At 39.6% G+C, this 20093-nt stretch overlaps 1 long non-coding RNA gene across 1 annotated transcript in view; it reads right to left on the bottom strand.

Moving 5' to 3' along the window:
- LOC121036068 (uncharacterized) overlaps positions 1-14112 on the bottom strand; it is a 27327-nt gene extending 13215 nt beyond the window's left edge. Inside the window, exon 1 of the long non-coding RNA XR_005793218.1 lies at positions 13965-14112. This is a non-coding gene — a long non-coding RNA (uncharacterized LOC121036068). The remainder of the gene's footprint in view (positions 1-13964) is intronic.
- Between the last annotated feature and the right edge of the window lie 5981 nt (positions 14113-20093).

Raw genomic sequence — 20093 nt, 5'->3', positions numbered from 1 at the left:
GTGTGTGTGTGTGTGTGTGTGTGTGTGTGTGTGTGTGTAAAATGTAATATTATTCAGGTAAAAAAAATGAAGTCTTGCCACTTGCAAAGAGATGGATGGAGCTAGAGAGTATTATGCTAAGTGAAATAAGTCAGAAAAAGACACCATTTGATTTCATTTGTATGTAGAATTTAAGAAACAAAACTAATTAATAAGGGGAAAAAAAGAGAAACAAACCTAGAAACAGACTCTTAACTACAGAGAAGAAACTGATGGTTACCAGAGGGGAGGTAGGTAGGGGATGGGTAAAATAGGTGATGGGTATTAAAGAGTACACTTATGATGAGCATTAAGTAATGTATAAAATTGATGAATGACTATATTGTACACCTAAAACTAATATAACACTACATGTTAACTATTCTGGAATTAAAATTTTTAAACTTTTTTTTAGGGATGCCTGGGTGGCTCAGTCAGTTGAGCATCTAACTTCAGCTCAGGTCATTGTCTCATAGTTCATGGGTTCAAGGTCTGTATCAGGCTCTGTGCTGACAGCTCAGAATCTGGAACCTGCTATGGATTCTGTGTCACTCTCTCTCTTTCTCTGCCTCTCCTCCATTCATGCTCTCTCTCTCTCTCTCTCTCTCTCTCTCTCTCTCAAAAATAAATAAATCGTTAAAAATAAATAAATAAAAACTTGTTTTTTTTTTTTTTTTAAAGAGAAAGCACAAGCAGGGGAGGGGCAGAGAGAATCCCAAGCAGGCTCTGCACTGTCAGAGGGGAGACCAAAGCAGGGCTTGATCCCACAACCCTGAGATCATGACCTGAGCTGAAATCGAGTCGGACACTCAACCAACCAAGCCACCCAAGTGCCTCAAAATAAAAAGCCTTTTTTAAGTTTACTTATTTATTTATTTTGAGAAAGAGCACATGCACATGCAAGCTGGGAGAAGGGCAGAGAGAGGAGAGAGAGAATCCCAAGCAGGCTCCGTGCTGCCAGCGTGAAGCCCGTAGTGGGGCTGCATCTCATGAACCATGAGATCATGACCTGAGCCAAAATCAAGAGTCAGACGCTCAACCAACTGAAACACCCAGGTACCCCTTAAAAACTTTTAAAAAAATAATAGTGTATACCTTGGGAGCAAAATATGAGTACTTTATCTTTTTGGAACATACACTTCTAGGGTTGCATAACATATACCACAAACTGGCTCTTCTGTTAAGCATTAAGTCCTCGACTGTCACCCAATCCCTCTTTTAGGTTCCCAAGCTCTCTGGAAGCCCATGACATGGTTCTATAAGTAGACATTTAGTTTTCCACCTGTTTTCCTAGACCCAGAAAACCTGAGAGCCAAAAACAAATTCTTAGTATCGTTATTAGTGTTAGTATTCGTATTCATATTTAGAGGTGCAACATTCTAAACAAAATTTTTCACGTTTATTTTTGAGAGACAGAGAGAGACAGAGCATGAGCAGGGGAAGGGCAGAGAGAGAGGGAGACACAGAATCCGAAGCAGGCTCCAGGCTCTGAGCTGTCAGCACAGAGGCTGATGCGGGGCTCAAACCCACAAACCATGAGATCATGACCTGAGCCGAACTCGGACACCCAACTGACTGAGCCACCCAGGCGTCCCTAGAGGGGCAACATTCTAAAGGGGTGCGTGGGACTCTGCAGCATTCAATATAAATATTTGTTAAATGAATAAATGAGCAAGAATGTCAATAGAGCGTCCGTGTTATTAATGTTTTTGTCAATGATTTAGGTCAGAGATGGAATCAGGCCTGTAGACAACTTTTAAACTGATTTTTCCCAGAAAGGCATTTTTGTTTTTAAGTTAAATTTTCATACCTTTAGGTAAAGCATGTACTCCTCTTTCCAGAGTCCTAACATCATGCACTTTCCCTGATCTGGCAGCTTCACACACTATGGTGCCCTGACTGACCTTCACAGTAACTGAGTTTGCTGCTTTACATAAGAAATAATATTATCTTTACAGGTATAAAGTAAGTTGGACACACAGATTGAAATAAGATGTATTTTAATAGAACTTAAAAAAAAAAGATTTGTATACTTAGGCGAGGAAAGAAATGAAAAAAATATACCAGAAATAATATCCCATGACAGATTTTAAAAGCAAGCTCTATAATATGATAGCTATGGATTAGGCATTAGGGTGTATAATCATCCCACATCCTTAATACCCATCTAGACCAGAAACAGGCTGACAGGAAAAATGAGGAGGGTTCCCAGGATGGCCACCAAGATCAGTAGAGGTTAGAAGAGAAAGCCTGATCATGGAGATTATCTCCAAGGAAGACTACAGAATCACATCATGTGGCTGTTTCTAAAGATGGAAAAGGATGGGCAGAAGCAGCACCACTTTTTATTTAAGTCAGCCAGGGAGAGCTCTGGAAACAGGAGAGGAGGGGAAGAAATTGTTTCAGTTTCATTTATTTATTTGCAAGAGAGAGAGAGAGAGAGCACACGAGTGACAGGGGAGAGGCAGACAGAGGGGGGGGAGAGGCAGACAGAGGGGGAGAGAGAATTTCAAGCAGGCTCCGAGCTCTCAGCACAGTGACCGACGCTGGGCTCAATCCCATGAACTGTGAGATCATGACCTGAGCCAAGATCAAGAGTCAAACACTTAACCAACTGAGCCACCAAGACACCCCAGGAGAGGCAAACTTTTAAAGAAAACAAAAGGGCACCTGGGTGGCTCACTGGTTGAGAGTCAGACTCTTGATTTTGTCTCAGGTCATGATCTCAGAGTAATGGAATTGAGCCACATGTCATGCTCTGCACTGAGCATGGAACCTGCTTGAGATTCTCTCTCCCTCTGCTCCTCTCCCCTGCTCCTGCTCTCTCTCTCTCTTTAAAAGAAAAGAAAAGAAAAAAATTTTGTTTGTAAAATAAGAGTTGTAAACAGACAAATTCTGCTAAAGAAAGAACAAAGTAAAAGCAAATTTTAGTGCAACATTCTTAAAGACAGTCCTCTTTGATTAAATAAGCAATCAGGTTATTCGAGCAAGGATAATTAATCACTGCTGAAAGACGATTTCCAAGAGTCATCAGCCCAATTTAGGGATCACATTCAACTAAGCAAACTGTGTGTATTAGACTTCAGAGAAATAGTACCAATAGGATACACAGAGATACACATAGGAGATTTATTATAGCATTTAACTGGGATGGTTATGAAAGTCTAGAAGTTCCCTGATCTGCCGTCTGCAAGCTGGAGAAGCAAGAAAGTATAATTCAGTCCAAGGCCAAAGCCGTGTGAGACAAGAGGGGAGATGCTAGTGCAAGTCCCACAATCAGAAGGCCTGAGAACTCAGAGCTCCAATGTGAGAGGGCAGGAGAAGGTGGAAGTCCCAGCTCAAGAAGAGAGAGATTTCACCCTTCTGCCTCTCTTTGCCTTCAACAGATTGGCTCCTCACCATTATTAGTTCATAAGGGCAGATCTTTACTCAGTCTACAGATTCAAATGCTAATCTCTTCCAAAAACACCCACACAGACACACCTACAAATGTTTCCCCAGATATTTAGGCAACGCTTAGCCAATTAGGTTGACACATGAAATTAACCATCACATTGTGTAAACACATCCTGAGTTCAGATTTGTTTCCCTAGTACAAAAAGACATTAAAAAATACTTACTGAAGATTTCCTGTGTGTTAGCTACCATGACTAGTGCTGAGAATAAGACCTACAAAGGACAAGCTATAGTCGTCATATAGCTATGTGATCTTGTGAGGTGGCCTCAGCCTTTTCTTTCTTCCAAGATACAACTTACACGAAAAACAACTGTTCCATCAGTAACATTTCTTTATAGTCAATGATTTCTGTGAACATTCCCCTACTCCCCTACGCTCTCTTCCTCTCTCTCTGTCACACTCGTGCATACATACACACACACACACACACACACACACACACACACACACACATCATCTCTGTACCTCCAGGAAGCCGAGTCAGCTGGGTATGTTCCACTTGACCCTTCAGATCCATTCTCCACCTGCTCCACGGCCCAAGAGACTGGCTGGATTCTATCAAGGGATGGGCTGCATTTAACAAGCTCCCCTCCCCCTGGCTTCTTATTGAATTCAGCCAATGAGGAGCATCTAGAAAAGATCACAGGGAGAAAAGGGAGTCAAGATACTATCTCCTTCCTTGTGGGATTGTCACAGGCTGTCTTCATCTACCAAGGATACCCAACTTCTGCCTGGCCATCCTGCTGTTTCTAACCTGAGTCCTTCACTGTCCCCTGTGGTCTCCTCACACCTTAGTAAACAGTCCCTCTGCTAAACTCTTCTGAAATTGCCGAATTTAAGTATGTCATCTCTGGATCTTCCAAGACCCTGAATGACACACTGAAGACTGACTTGTTCTGGAACCAAGACCCCCTAGGAGGAGTAGACATGATAGAAACACACCTGGATACATTGTGGGGAGGGAAAGGATAGATCTAAAAATCTTGGAGCTGATTCTTCCCCGGGCCTAGTCTGGGGAATTGCAGTTAAAGAAACGCAGTAGAGAAAGTAGTGCAATATCCAGCATGGCGTTAAGTATTGTAAAACATCAATTTGTGAGGGAGATTCCTAGCAGGAATACCTGAAGGCAGTCATACGAGGTGACTATGCCTCTGCATGATAGGTGCAGAAAGGATGAGCTATAGAAGAGACCAGAAATGTTGCAAGGGCAACCACACCATTAGAGGCAGTGGTGAAGAAAGAAATCACTGAGAGAACACACCTCAAAACCACAGTGGGACAATTCACACCTCAGTGGAGACCAGTTCAGGATAGTTAACAGACCAGGTAAACAAGCCATTCTATGTGCAAAAGACACAGAAGGGTACCAAAGACCTGCTGAAGTGGGCTGGACATCACAAGAGTGAGGGGAAAAGAGCTATGATCCGGATGCCCCTCCCCCACTGCTGTGAGGTTATAAAAGCTTCCTTCTGCACCCAAATGCCCTCTTGGGAAAGAGGAAAGGGAAAAGAGAATCCTTGAGAGTAGGACGAAAATTTGAGAGACTGAGAAATTACAAAAAAAAAAAAAACCCCAAAGACTAATACTCAGAACAGACTGATTTATACGTCTAAAAAGCGTAAGAACATAATACCCGCCCTCAAACCTGAGAACAAACGGAGATATTCTAGAACCTCCACCTCTCCACGGACCAGGCCCAAGTGCTGACATCGCCGGAGAGTGGCTCCCAGAAGGCTGAGCGCCGGGGCGGTGCCAGCCGGCAGAACGCCAAGCAAGACGCCTACGTAGTTCGTCCTCTCCCGGTAGCCGTAGGCGTCAGGTGACCGGCCCTGCAAAATCCGTCTGATTCCATGGGCAACCGCCAAGAGCCCTGGCAGCCGGTGGGCAGCTGTCCGGCTTCCAGGAGTTGGGGAAGAATACCGTGTTTGTGGGCGGGAACTATGCGGACCACACCTTGGAGCTGCAAAGAGCAGTTCAGTGCAGGACAGGTGCTCTTCCTGAAGCTGTCCACCACCTACACGCGTGAGAGCTCGGTCATCCTCTTCCCCAACTACGTCCACAACCTGCACCTTAAACTCAAGCTGGGTGAGTGTGGTGAGGGACGAAAGTGGCTGCGTCTTCCCAGAGGCCGCAGCCATAGACTGCATGGCCAGCTGTGTGCCCTGTGCGTGGATATGACCATCAGCGATATGCAGGACGTGTGCAAGAAGAGGCTTCCCTGATTCTTGCCAAGAGCTTCATGCTCTTCAGCGCCATCTGCACGATTGTGCCCAAAGAGAAAATCTCTGACCCTCACAACCTAAACTCTGGCTGAAGGTCAGTGGCAAACTCAGGCGGGAGAGTGTGACATCCTCCATGATTTTTACCATTTTCTACATCATCAGCAATGTTTCTAAGATAATGACCATAGAAGAAGTAGGCATTATCTGGACCAGGATGCCAAAGGGGAATTGAACTCATTAAGAAAAAAAAAAAAAAAAAAAAACTGAAATTCAGGCTGACGTACATGGGGTTGTTAATATGAGATTTAAGGTGGAAAGGCCAAAATGTTAAGTCCATACAAAGCACCCTAACTTGTTAAGTTTTGGGATATAAGGGAGCAAGACAGAAGCAAGCAAAGGTACTTAAGGTGACAATCCTGTAATAAGAAACTAATTTTTAACAATGATTTGATTGGATTGCTATCTCAACTCAAGGGGTGAGCCTCCAAGGAAAACGTGATCGAGAAGAGCTGGGTTAAAAATGGAAATGAGAAATAGTGTCTTTTAGGAAACAACTGAAATAAAGTATTTGGGATGCTTCTGAAGAGGAGAGTTTATCAAACCAAATGTTTAGAAAACTTACTTTGCTTTCCTAAAAGTGGACTGGACAAGATTTTTCCTTTGGTCATTCAGGGAATAGTAGTTCAAGACTTAAAATCAAAAGACTGAAAAGCAGGTTACAAGCCAGTTTTCCCACATTTCCTTGATCATGATAATCATCTTGGGATATTTGCAAATATAGAAATTTTCAAGTTACTGTTCCATACTAGGCCCTGTTGTAATTAGTGGAATTAATCTCCAGTTCTCCAAATGATTCTTATCACAGAAATGTGGAAAAACATTACCCTACATAATCAGTTAACTTACAATTTATTTAACGAATGAACAATTAATGAAGACCAAACTCATTTACTTAGGGTGTGTACCATGGCCCATAAATTCTGAGTTTGGGAGGTAATTTTGAACCTATTGTCTTCTTTTTTTTTTTTTTTTTTTTTTGTATATAAATTTTATAGACACTTTATTCAAAATAACCCAAACTGGAAATAATCCAAATGCCCATCAATAAGAGAATGGGTAAACAAATTATGATGTATCTATACAATGGAATACCCTCAGCAATAAGAAAAAACAAACTATTGATCCTCTCAACAGCTAGAACGACTCTCAGGTTTTTGTTTTTTTGTTTTTGTTTTGTTTTTCAAGAGAGACAGATTGTGTGTGCAAGCAGGGAAGAGGGAGAGGGAGTGAGAGAATCTCAAGCAGGCTCCACCAATGCTGAGCAGTGAGCCCGACAGAAGGCTTCATCTCACAACAGAGAGATCATGACCTGAGCCCAAATCAAGAGTCAGCCGTTTAATGGACTAAGCTACCTGGGCACCCCTGAACCTCATGTTAATATGAAATATATGAAATTCAAAGCTAGGCAAAGCTAAACTGTGGTGATAGAAATCCTAATAGTAGCTTCCTATGGGATAATGAGGATTAACTGTGTAAAGGGGCTCATGGTGCCTGGAAATGTTTATCTTTTTCTTTTTTTTTATAATTTACATCCAAGTTAGTTAGCATATGGTACAACAATGATTTCAGGAGTAGGTTCCTTAATATCCCTTACCCATTTAGCCCATCTCCCCTCCCACAACCCCTCCATCAACCCTCTGTTTGTTCTCTATATTTGAGAGTCTCTTACATTTTGTCTCCTTCCCTGTTTTTATATTCTTTTTGCTTGCCTTATGTTCATCTGTTTTGTAGCTTAAAGTCCTCATATGAGTGAAGTCATATGATATTTGCCTTTCTCTGACTAATTTCGTTTAACACAATACCCTCTAGTTCCATCCACATAGTTGCAACTGGCAAGATTTCATTCTTTTTGATTGCCGGGTAATACTCCATTGTATGTATATACCATATCTTCTTTATCCATTTATCCATTGATGGACATTTGGGCTCCTTCCATACTTTGGCCATTGTTGATAGTGCTGCTATAAACATTGGGGTGCATGTGTCCCTTCTAAACAGCATACCCATATCCCTTGGATAAATACCTAGCAGTAAAATTGCTGGGTTGTAGGGTAGTTCTATTTTTAATTTTTTGAGGAAACTCCATACTGTTTTCCAGAGTGGCTGCACCACTTTGCATTCCCACCAGCAGTGTACAAGAGATCCTCTTTCTCCACATCCTCACCAACATCTGTTGTTGCCTGAGTTGTTAATGTTAGCCCTTCTGACAGGTGTGAGGTGGTATATCAATGTGGTTTTGATTTGTATTTCTGGATGATTAGTGATGTTGAGCATTTTTTCATATGTTGATCATCTCATGTCTTCTTTGGAGAAGTGTCTATTCATGTCTTTTGCCCATTTCTTCACTGGATTATTTGTTTTTTGGGTGTCGAGTTAGATAAGTTCTTTATAGATTTTGGATACTAACCCTTTATCTGATGTGTCATTTGCGAATGTCTTCTCCCATTCCATCGGGAATTTAGTATTAGTTTTTCTGGTTGTTTCCTTTGCTGTGCAGAAGCTTTTTATTTTGATGGGGTCCCAATAGTTCATTTTTGTTTTGGTTTCCCTTGCCTCTGGAGACGTGTTGAGTAAGAAGTTGCTGTGGCCAAGATCAAAGAGGTTTTTGCCTGCTTTTTCCTCAAGGATTTTGATGGCTTCCTGTCTTACATTTAGGTCTTTCATCCATTTTGAGTTTATTTTTGTGTGTGGTGTAAGAAAGTGGTCCAGGTTCATTCTTCTGCATGTCGCTGTCCAGTTTTCCCAACACCACTTGCTGAAGAGACTCTTTATTCCACTGGATATTCTTTCCTGCTTTGTCAAAGATTAGTTGGCCGTATGTTTGTGGGTCCATTTCTGGGTTCTCTATTCTGTTCCATTGATCTGAGCGCCTGTTTTTGTGCTAGTACCATACTGTCTTGATGATTACAGATTTGTAATACATCTTGAAATCCGGGTTTGTGATGCCTCCTGCTTTTGTTTTCTTTTTCAAGATTGCTTTGGCTATTCAGTGTCTTTTCTGGTTCCATACAAATTTTAAGATGTTTGTTCTAGCTCTGTGAAGAATGCTGGTGTTATTTTGATAGGGATTGCATTGAATATGTACATTGCTTTGGGAGTGTTGACATTTTAACAATATTTGTTCTTCCTATCCAGGAGCATGGAATCTTTTTCCATTTTGTGTGTGTGTGTGTCTTCTTCAATTTCTTTCATAAGTTTTCTATAGTTTTCTATATATAGATTTTTCACCTGTTTGGTTAGATTTGTTCCTAGGTATTTTATGGGTTTTGGTGCAATTGTAAATAGGATCAATTCCGTGATTTCTCTTTCTGTTGCTTCATTGTTGGTGTATAGGAATGCAACCAATTTGTACATTGATTTTATATCCCATGACTTTGCTGAATTCATAAATCAGTTCTAGCAGTTTTTTTGGTGGAATCTTTTGGGTTTTCCACATAGAGTATCATGTCATCTGCGAAGAGTGAAAGTTTGACCTCCTCCTGGATGATCTGGATGCCTTGTATGTCTTTGTGTTGTCTGATTGCTGAGGCTAAGACTTCCAATACTATGTTGAATAACAGTGGTGAGAGTGGACATCCCTGTCTTGTTCCCGACCTCAGGGGGAAATCTCTCAGTTTTTTTCCATTGGGGATGATATTAGCGGTGGGTCTTTTATATATGGCTTTTATGATCTTGAGAACCTATTGTCTTCTAAATAAGTATGCTATCTCTTGGGAGGTAAATGAAATACTATAGAACATAAGGTTACATTTATGCCTCCCAGTTTGTGACTATCCAAACTGAACTTCACCATGTGCACAGTGATTCAATTTGGGGTAGAATGTGAGGCGCCTGTAGGACATCTTTTTGAAGATGACCCTCTATGTTTACAGAGAGATTTGGAAGTCATTTGGACGTAGATGAAGCAGCAAAGGCAGAAAGTGGAGAATAACATAGGAGGAAAAGGCAGAACGATGGGTAACATCCATATTTAAAGGATAGAGGAGAAATTACTGGAAGAAACAAAAAAGAAACAGACAGATTGGAGGGTAATACAGAGACCAGGATTGCAGAAAAACTAAGAGAGGGGAAAATCATTATAAAGAGAGAACAATCAACACAGTCAAATTCTTCAGAGGAAAACATAGGATAAAGACAGAAAAGAAGCCATTACAATATGTTCCCTAAAGCCAAAGAGAGAGAAGAAAAGAGAAGAGAAGAGAAGAGAAGAGAAGAGAAGAGAAGAGAAGAGAAGAAGAAAAAGTCCTAAATCAACAAGTCTGTTGTGCTGTCAATGACTTGAGACCTTGCCTAATACTGGTTAAGGAAAAAAAAAAAAAACAAAAACAAAACTGTGTCAAAACATCCTAGGAACTTAACATAGAGTTTATTTATTTTATGTTATGCATATTTGAATAACATCAGATATATTTATCCAGCTATTAAAAATTATGGGACAACTATATAATACATTAGCAGTTAATGAACAAAACTATATCTGGGTTTAAATGCATGACTCCTCAGTGTTCATGACTTTCATCAAAAAGTTACAAACAGGACAGTGCCCATTTGTGTTACAGTTGATTGTACACTAGTCCATGCTCTCCAACAGCTATTTGTACTCAATAAATGAGACAGCAGAACAGGAGGAGAAGAAACTGATGTGGGAAAAAAAAATGAAATACTTTGGTACTGAGATTTTATATCAAATAATTACTTGTTTCTAACATTAAAATGTCTTACTATCAGCAAAACTCCATCAGAAATTTCAGAACTTTCTGGTTAATATGGCCTCATGCTCAAAAGACATTGGACTTAAGTTATATAAATAACCGAAGTCTGTGCCAGAAGATTGCACCTAAGTATCTCACAAAATGAGATAGCAATTTTAATCATACAATAAATGGAATCATTGGGTCTCATCTTTGATCTAGCCTATGATCTCATTTTTCTTTGAACATAGAGTTATTTGTACAGAGTGATACTGTGTTTGCAGGGATAGTCTACTGGGCATGCAATGTATCTCTCTCTGTAAATTCACTATGTGTTTGATTAAGTTCTTTATGTACAACTGTTACTGAATGGGATGCCTGGTCTGTAAGGCTTCTATTTTCTGGGTGATGACCCTACCATAAATTTTGCACATATGTTTGAATATTTAGTTTCCACTGAGATGTTTTCACCATTTATTTACAGAAATATGTCAGTGACTGCCCACATGCTCAGCATGAACTATGCTAGCCTTCAAGTACTGTAATGGGAAAGGGCCTTCAGGTCATGAAAGTGTAACTTTGCAGAAACATAACTTCCCCTGTGATTAGAAGAGAATTTTAGTAATTGTTGGGAATTTCACCCTTACCATCCATGTTGAGGAAAGGGGTTCAAGATGCAAAGTCTGGATCTTAACTTTCCAGATGTTGCCTCCAAAAGGAGTTTCCTGCCCCCTACCTTGAGAAGAAGGGCTGAGAGTATTGTTCTGAGCACTCTAATGTTTTATATAAGTGTTTTACATAGAAGTTGATTACTCTATGCGTAGCATCCAATGGAATAGATCTGGCATGTGCCACACACAAGCACCCTTCTAGACCAAGGCACTCACATCCCAGCTTCTGGGAGGATAGGCTATTAAGATCTCGTAGCTGAATTCCTCTCCTGAAATCTGGGAGCCACCAAACCCAAGATCGTGCTTCTCCCCAAGGACAGTCCACCTCCAATGACTGGTTAACTAGGATGGTGTGGGGAGGAATTAAAAGGGCTAGTCCCCCATGCCTTAATTAGGAACAACTTTAGAAAGCCATATAAAGCCAGAGCTTCACTATTACAACTACAAGACAGTTGTCAATCTCTTCTTCTGCGTAATCCTACTTCTTTCAATGCCTTCAAATCCAATTCAGCAGTATCAGATTTGAAAGCATTCACCAGTAAAATGCCTACATGCAAATCTACATCTCAAAGTCGGTTTCTAGGAATATTGACCTAAAGCAAAAGTCAGGAGTGGTCCTAAGAAGCAGATTCTAAAATGGGAGTTTGATGCTGAATCACCTGCTGATGGCTAGCAGTAAAGACTCTATCACTGGTGATAGGTGGAGTGCTAACCACCTCTGGCATACTGTAGCAATACAATTGTTAAGACTTTCACCTGGGGTGAACAGAATGGGAAGAGAAAGCATTAGCTACAGGCAACATCTCAAGCATTCAAGAGATTTGGGGGAATTAGTAATTATATGGACTGTGGAAAGGGTAGCTGTTGCTGAGGGCTATCAATTCACTGGAGAAAAAATGAAAAACTAGAGATAATTAATCACCAATTTAAGGTAAAGTGTGAAAGCCAGAGGGATTCCTTGGCAGCACATAAAGAATCTCTGCTCTGCTGTAGCTGAAAGGCAAAGAAAGCTGAGGGTTTTTATTTTTTTCCCCAGAACTGAATCATAAAATTAGCAAAACTCCAGAGAAGGTTAAATTCTACAATAGGCAATTCCACAATGCTAAGATCAGGACCTGCATTAGTAAACCTGGAAATGGGAATATCTAGCTCTTTGCACTCAAAAATCTTGAATACTCAGGTTCTCTTGACCCTTTTTGACCCATCAGAAGTGCTCCATTCCTCCTTGCTAAAAAGAAGCATTCCCCCCACCCCTTACTTGAAGACAATAGAGAGATTTCTGCCTCTCAAGACAATACATGTCCTTCTCAAGATCCACCCCAAATCCCCTATGGGCCTCCAGCAACTGAAAAAGAGGTCAAGAATCTATGAGAAATCACCATGCAATACCAAGGCAACATTATATGGTAATAATTCAACCAGTTCTTCCTTGCAGAAACCTATGCCCATTTTCTCAGGCAACTGTACACTGGAGAAAGAGAATTCCTAGGAATTTCAAGGTCATAGTTATTATTCAGGAATGCAAAGTCATCTAAGATTCCATGTCAGAGTGAGTGCACAGGGTAAAAATAAATTCAGTGGGTCCAGTTTCCGACAGGTACAACAGGACCCTCAAAGCAACCCTGTAATCATTCCCTCTATCCTTCATGTGATATTGGAATAGACATACTTGGTATTTAGCAAACTCCTACCCTTACTCCAGGTTGGTGGCTTGAACTTTGAAGGTAAGAGCCAGTGGGAATGACCAAGTGAATGCCTGTGTCCAGATCTGACAGTAAGTAGTTAGGCTGCCGCCTGTCCTGAGAAAGGTATGGATGGTCAGGATCACCCATCAGATAAACCACTTAGACTAGCAAAAGTGTTTAACCAAACATGAAGAAAATCTAGAATGGGTAGAAGAGGAGTAGAATAATAAGTATCAGTTGTAGTCTCTCAAGACCAGCTGCAGCATTGGGCAGTTTTTTATTACGTATTTTATGTTTTCTATTCTCAAGTTGGTTTACACACAGTGTAGTCTTGGCTTCAAAGTTATTTTTTTTTTTATTTTTTACTTGTATTTTTTTTTTAAGTAAGCTATGTGCCCAATGTGGGGTTCGAACTCACAACCCCAAGATCAAGTCACATGCTTTATGGACCAAGCCAGCCAGGCACGCCAATTACATATTTAAATAATAATACTTTGAGGCACCTGGCTCTTGATCTGGAGGTCATGAGTTCAAACCCCATGTTGAATATAGAGATTACTTTTGAAAAATAATACTACTGGGAGCCTGGGTAGCTGAGTCGTTCAGCATCTGACTTCAGCTCAGGTCATGATCTGACAGTTCGTGAGTTCGAGTCCCACATCAGGTGAGCCCGAGCCCCACTTCGGGTGAGCACAAGCCCCACTTTGGGTGAGCACAAGCGCCTCTCTGGGTGAGCATGAGCCTTCTTTTGGGTGAGCTCTGCTTCTCTCTCTCTGCCCCTTGTGGGATTCTGTCTCTCTCTCTCTCTGCCCCTCGCTCACTTGCACCCTCTCTCTCAAAACAAACAACAACAAAAAAGAATGGTACTACTTTGGACATATATTAAAGAAAATATATCATTAAGTTAATTTTAATTTTTTCAATATGGCTACTTAAAAATGTAAAATAACCTATGTGACTCATATTTATGGCTTGCTTTATATTTGTTTGACAGTTTTCCTTTAAAATATCTTCGTGCAACAAAAATTGCATCTAAAATCTGTAACCACTAAATGAACTATTGGGACCTCATCAAAATAAAAAGCTTCTGCACAGCAAAGGAAACAATCAGCAAAACTAAAAGTCAACCAACAGAATGGGAGAAGATATTTGCAAATGACATATCAGATAAAGGGTTAGTATCCAAAATTTATAATGAACTTACGAAACTCAATACACAAAAAGCAAATAATCCAGTGAAGAAATGGGCAAAAAACATGAATAGACACTTCTCCAAAGAAGACATCCAGATGGCTAATAGACACATGAAAAAGTGCTCAACATCACTTATCATCAGGCAAATTCAAATCAAAACTGCAATGAGATACCACCTCACACCTGTCAGAATGGCTAACATTAACAACTCAGGCAACAACAGATGGTGAGGATGCAGAGAGGATCTCTTTTGCATTGTTGGTGGGAATGCCAGCTGGTGCAGCCACTCTAGAAAACAGTATGGAGGTTCCTCAAAAAACTAAAAATAGAACTACCCTAGGACCCAGCAATTGCACTACTAGGCATTTATTCATGGGATACAGTTGTGCTGTTTCAAAGGGGTACATGCACCCCAATGTTTATAGCAGCACTATCAACAATAGCCAAAGTATGGAAAGAGCCCAAATGTCCATCAATGGATAAATGGATAAAGAAGATATGGTAGATAGATAGATAGATAGATAGATAGATAGATAGATAGATAGATATAGATATAGATATTACTCAGCAATCAAAAAGAATGAAAACTTACCATTTGCAACTTTGTGGATATATCTAGAGGGTATTGTGCTAAGCGAAACTAGTCAGTCAAAGAAAGACAAATATCATATGACTTTACTCATGTGAGGACTTTAAGATACAAAACAGATGAACATAAGGGAAGGGTATCAAAAATAATATAAAAACAAAGGGGGACAAAACATAAGAGACTCTTAAATACAGAGAACAAACTGAGGGTTGCTGGAGGAGTTGTGGGTTGGGGGAGGGACTAAATGGGAAAGGGGCATTAAAGAAAGACACTTGTTGGGATGAGCACTGGGTATTATACATAGGGGATGGATCACTGGAATATCTTCCTGAAATCATTATTGCACTATAAGCTAACTAACTTGGATGTAAATTAAAAAATAAATAAAAATAAAATAAAATAATAAAATAAAATAAAATAAAATAAAATAAATATCTCTAACCAATAGAAAGCCATCAGTTGCTAAATACTGTGATTTAGCCAGTGGAGTAAGAGTTAGGCAACCATGGTGTGCACGGGGAAAATTACAATCTAATGAGAAACTGAAAAAGGAAAATATCCTTCCAGCTGACTCCTTTTTCCCTCTTTATAAGTGTGGCATAAATACCACCCATGAAGCCAGGACTGAATACAGCAGAGATCTGATTATTTCATAATTTTAAAACATCATGGGAATCTTCCCTAAATGCTTGTCCAAACTCAAAATCTCTATCCATCTCACTTCAACAAATACCTCTGCAGAAGTTTGACCTGTCGAGATTGTAGAGGATTCTAGAGACAGGCATGTACAGAGGAAATGCATCTTAAAAATGAAAGGTTTAAATAAACTATAGTCCTTGCATTTTAGAAACAAAATTTAAAATAAGGCAGTAACCACAATATTCATCATCCACCATAAAATTATCTGCTGTAATCTCCATACTTCTGGATATGGATAGCTAAATAGCAATATATAAACAAACAACATCAAAGTGCCTTTTTGGCTAACTGCCACCCTGCCACTTCTGAACTACAGCCAATTATAATGACATCACTCTAGCTTCATGTCCTTTACTGACCTTCCTACTTATGTTGCCAAAATGTATTAAATTTCTCCTCTACAATCTGTCTTTTTCCTTTTGCCTTTGTTTCTTTAAATAATGACTTGACATCACTTGACCTCAACCTACAATTTTGGCTGATAATATCACTGAGAAATTCACATACATAAATGGCCTTGCATAATCATTGGTTGTGTCACAGAAAAATCTGTGCAAGAAAGGATTGAATTTGTATGACATAAACTGAAGAAAATTCTTTTAAATATTCTAAAAATTGTTCTTCCATTAGGCAGCAAAAATGAGATCTTCTATCAAGCTGTAAAAACCCAGTTTCCATAGTACTATAGTTATAGAAATAGATGTTTAGTAAACCCACCTGCAAATATTTTTTTTAGTAAAATAAATTCTTCAAATAAAAGCATTCTTTAAGTAAAAGTCATTCTGACACTAAACTGAAAATGGATATAATTTAATAATAATTGAAAAAGTGGTATCCCGTTAGCTGAGATCTTCAAACATGACTAAAGTCTTGAATGTGTTTGAAAATCCACAAATACTAGGAAAGAAAACTAAATCATTTATCCATCTGAAAGAAAATTAATCTTGGGGCACCTGGGTGGCTCAGTCGGTTAGCATCCAACTTCGGCTCAGGTCATGATTTCTCAGTTTGTGAGTTCGAGCCCCACGTCAGGCTCTGTGCTGACAGCTCAGAGCCTGGAGCCTGCTTTGGATTCTGTGTCTCCCTCTCTCTCTGCCCCTCCCCACTCATGCTCTGTCTCTCTGTCTCTCTCAAAAATAAATAAACGTTAAAAAAATTTTTTTAACTAAAAAAATAAAAAAGAAAGAAAATTTATCTCTTTGGAATGTAAAGACAATGTTATTTTCTGGAAAAAAAATATGACCCAGTTAATAAAGAATGTTTACAATAGGATAATTACATTAAAAAGTATGTGCTAATCTATATTATGTTGACTCATTATCTATTAATTTACACATACTAATTAAAGGCCATTATAATTGTTTAAGCATGAGGGTATTTTTCTTTTATTTTAAAGAAAAACAATTTTTCACTTGAACAGATATTTAAAAAGCTATGACTGGGGCACCCGGATGGCTCAGTTAGTTAGGTGTCCAACTCTTGGTTTTGACTCAGGTCACGATCTCATAGTTCATGAGTTCAAGCCCTGCATTGGGTCCTGCACTGATGGTACACAGCCTACTTGGGATTCTTCTCTCTCTCTTTCTCAGCCCCTCCCCCACTCATGTTTTTTCTCTCTCTCTCACTCCCCTTCTCTCTCAAAATAAATAAATTTTAAAATGACATTGTTTTTATAAATAAATACAATACAATACAATAAAAAACTATGACTGAGGCGTCTGGCTGGCTCAATTGGTTGAGTGTCTGACTCTTGACTTTAGCTCGGGTGGTGATCCCAGGGTCATGCAGTCAAGCCCCACATCAGGTTCCATGTGAATGTGGAGCCTACTTAATATTTTCTCTCCCTCTCTCTCTCTCTCTGGCTCTTTCTCTCTCTCTCTCTCTCCCTCCCTCTGCTCCTCTCCCCCACTGGCTTTCTTTCTCTCTTTCTCTAAAAATAAAATTTTAAGGGGCACCTGGGTGGCTCAGTCAGTTAAGCCTCCGACCTCGGCTCAGTCATAATCTCATGGTTCGTGGGTCTGAGCCCCCCATTGGGCTCTGTGCTGACAACTCAGAGCCTGAAGTCTGCCTCATATTCTGTGTCTCCTTCTCTATTCCCCTCCCCTGCTAGCACTCTGCCTCTTTCTCTCTCTTTCAAAAATGAACATTAAAAAAATTTTTTTAATAAAATTTTTAAAATAATAAATAAATAAATAGTTATGACTGACCCTGCCTTTTCCTTACTGTACCCTCTGTGTTTAGCACAATGCCTGGAATATATTTTGTATTAATACGTGTAGTTTGAATATTTTAATAATATCAACTTTACAGAGTACTCACAGAACATAGTGGTTAAAAGCAGGAACTATACATTCAAATTATCTGGGCTTAAGCCCTGGCTCTGTTATTTATTGGGTGTGTGACCTTGGACAAGTTATTTAATCTCTCCTCCATTTATTCATCTGCAGTAATAGCCCTGGCCTCATAAGAATGTCATGAGGAATAAGTCAATACATGTGCAACTTTTAGAACAGTGTTTACAGCCTAGTTAAGAGCTCAGTCAACTATAGCTTTTATTTAATAATAGCACTAGTTCACAAGTTCTTTTCACATGTAACATTCAGAAGAATCTCATGAAGTCTTGCGACCTAGGTAAGACAAGTACCTGTTATTACCCTGGTTTATGGTTGAAGCAACAAAGGCCCAAGGTCACATTATGAGAAAGGAACAAATCAAAACTTGAATCCAATAAAGGCCTTGAATCCAAGGCCTTTCTGAATCTGAATTCTAAATGTATTCCACTATATATAGATGGAAGGTATTCTTTTGATTCTCTCCCTAATAGTATCTGAGAAGTGAGTATAGATACTGAGTAACTATGGTAGAACTGTTGGGATTCATTACTCTCAGTGACCAAATTGTAGTATAAAAATAAATGTAACGAATGATCAGTTTCTTTTTTCCGTGGTTTGCTCATGTGATCATGGGTAATTCTTAAGCACCAGTCTTGCTGAGCACTGTAACATAGGTTGACAGATTCTACCTGCCCTCAGAGTTCATCATCTAAAAGAAGAAACAGAATATGTACACATGCACACATAACATGGAGAGGCGCTGCGGAGAAGTGCCAGACAAAAGAACATACAGCACAGAGAAGAGAAATGCTGAGGAACATTGGGAAACATAATAGTTCACCAGAACTTGGCAGATGCCTAAGGTTCCTTCCTAGGACAGAAACATGTCATTTTGAACTAATGTACGTAAGATCAGTGGGTCTTGTTTTTATCTTATGTGAAACTGAATTGTTTCTTTAAACATTGGATTTAAACATCCACTGAATTGGATCTTTAAACATTGTCCAGCTTTACATTATTATAATACATTCTCACACACCACGTGAGGAGCATAAATTACTAAATTTCTTTTGGAGGAAGTCGCAAAATTGAAAAACCCCATGCACCTTGACCCAGTAGGTTCACTGGGTCTACTTCTTTCTATCTCTACTATTAGCACTGATCACAGTTGACATCGTGTCTTGCCCAAACTATTCCAGTAATTTTACTGAGCCCCTACTTCCACTCTGGCACCACTAAACCCCATTCTTCACACAGCAACTGGAGCAATCATTCTAAAACACACACCATGGGGCGCCTGGGTGGCGCAGTCGGTTAAGCGTCCGACTTCAGCCAGGTCACGATCTCGCGGTCCGTGAGTTCGAGCCCCGCGTCGGGCTCTGGGCTGATGGCTCAGAGCCTGGAGCCTGTTTCCGATTCTGTGTCTCCCTCTCTCTCTGCCCCTCCCCTGTTCATGCTCTGTCTCTCTCTGTCCCAAAAATAAATAAAAGTTGAAAAAAAAAATTTTAAATAAAACACACACCAGATTGCCCCTGTACCCTCCTTAAAATCCCCTAGTGGTTTTTCATCATACTTGGGAGAAAAGCTAAATTCCTTCCACAACTTAGAAAGTCTTAGGGATCTGCCTGTATTTCTGATCTCAATCATACCACTTTTTTGCACACCACATTTTGACCACTCTGGTCTTCTTTCTGTTTCTAAGATGCAATTTGTTTACCAAAGTTGTTATATATGCCTCAAATACTCTTTATCTGCTCATCCATTTAGATTCCAACTTAAATGTCACCTTCAAATAGGTACACCCAATAACCTAGGCTAAAGTGGCTGCCAAAGCAATCTCTAGCACATCACTGTTGTTTTAATTCTCTGCACAGCACACTCATGATATAATGATTTCTTATTCAATTATTTTTTCACACATCTATTTTTCAATGTATTCATGCAGGTAGGTACATAGTATTTACTGGGGTTTTTCTCCCTCCCTCCACTTACTCCAGAGAATTTAAGTTTATAAGGACAGAGACCTTGCCTGTTTTATTCAACAGTGTATCTCCAGCGCTAATAATACCTAGCAGGTAATAGGTACTTACTCAATGAATATTTAATTCTAGTAATATATGACCATTTTTTTCAGGCACGATGTTTCCAAATATGCACATAGAGTAAATTTCCAGTTTAATTCACTCATTGATTAAGTAACTACTAGTTCTGCTGTTGGAGGAATTAGGAATAAAATGGGTGTGGGATGAATATCTGATGACCTAAAAGAAAATTTGAGTTCACGTCTGAGAACACAAAAGGTAAAAAAGATAACAAAAAAGAAAAGAAAGAAAATTTAGGCTCACCTAGCTGGCTCAGTTGGTGGAGCACACAATGCTTGATCTTGGAGTTGTGAGTTCAAGCCCCATGTTGGATATAGAGATTACTGAAAGAAAGAAAGAAAGAAAGAAAGAAAGAAAGAAAGAAAGAAAGAA

The sequence above is a fragment of the Herpailurus yagouaroundi genome, unplaced genomic scaffold, assembly GCF_014898765.1.
Source record: "Herpailurus yagouaroundi ecotype Mexico unplaced genomic scaffold, PumYag 162, whole genome shotgun sequence".
In the NCBI taxonomy this organism is placed as follows: domain Eukaryota; kingdom Metazoa; phylum Chordata; class Mammalia; order Carnivora; family Felidae; genus Herpailurus; species Herpailurus yagouaroundi.
The sequence above is the reverse complement of the archived record's forward strand: the minus strand, read 5'-3'. Positions and strand labels throughout refer to the sequence as shown.